Below are 1,145 nucleotides of genomic sequence, written 5' to 3'. Positions count from 1 at the left end.
TTCCGGGTCAGGTCGCGGCGCCTGCGCACTGGGTACCCGGGGGCGGGGCCTGCCGGGCGGGCGGGCGGGGGGGCGGTCCGCGCGGGGTGGATTGGTTTATTTTTTATTTAAAGATTTTATCTATTTATTCATGACAGAGGCAGAGAGAGAGAGAGAGAGGCAGAGACACACGCAGAGGGAGGAGCAGGCTCCGTGCGGGAGCCCGACGCGGGACTCGATCCCCGGCCCCCAGGATCGCGCCCGGGCTGCAGGCGGCGCCACACCGCTGGGCCGCGGGGTGTGCACCAGGGGCTGCCCAGGGTTGGCTGATTCCAAGACTTACTTATTTTACAGCGAGCGAGCGAGCAGGGGGAGGGCAGGGGGAGAGAGAGCTTCAGGCGGACTCCCCGATGGGCAGAGCCTGATGCGGGGCTCGATCCCACCACCTGAGCTGAGATCAGGACCTGAGCCGAGACCGAGAGCCCTCCAGGCACCCACCCCGCCCCGCTGGGATTTTAATCTGAGCACGGCTACAGAGTCCTCGGAGGGTTTGCAAGCCTTGATGCTGTTTACATTTTTGGAAGCTTATTCCTCGGCCACTTGAGGAGAGGATTGTAGGATTGCAGGGGGAGGATCTACCCAATGGGTACTGGGGGTGGAGCAAAGTAATAGGTCAGTCCAGCGACTTAGACTTCGGAGCTGGTGTAGGGAAGAAGAGACAGGGCCAACCCAGCCAGGTAGACAGAGGCACCGCTTAGCTATTTGAGTGTCTGCCTTAGGCTCAGGGCGTGACCCTGAAGTCCCAGGATCTAGTCCCACATCAGGCTCCCTACACAGAGCCTGCTTCCCCTTCTGCCTGCGTCTCTGCCTCTTTCTATGTCTCTCATGGATAAATAAACATCTTAAAAAAAAAAAAAAAAGAGGTCCATGGAATCAGAGGGAACCTCTGCGAGGGCAGGGAGGAGCCAGGTGGGCCCCCCCGCCCCTCCCCCGTGCCTGCACTAGAGATGCAGTCTCTGGAGGGTAGCAGTCCTAGGGACCCCAGCCCTGGGGGATGAGGGGGCGGGCCATGTCAGGGCCAATACCCCCCTCCTTAGATCCCACAACCTCACCTCCTATCCCCCTTCTCAACCCCTTGCTTTGCTGCTTTCGGGATATGAAAACGT

The sequence above is a fragment of the Canis lupus genome, chromosome 3 (genome assembly GCF_048164855.1).
Source record: "Canis lupus baileyi chromosome 3, mCanLup2.hap1, whole genome shotgun sequence".
NCBI lineage: Eukaryota > Metazoa > Chordata > Mammalia > Carnivora > Canidae > Canis > Canis lupus.
The sequence above is the reverse complement of the archived record's forward strand: the minus strand, read 5'-3'. Positions refer to the sequence as shown.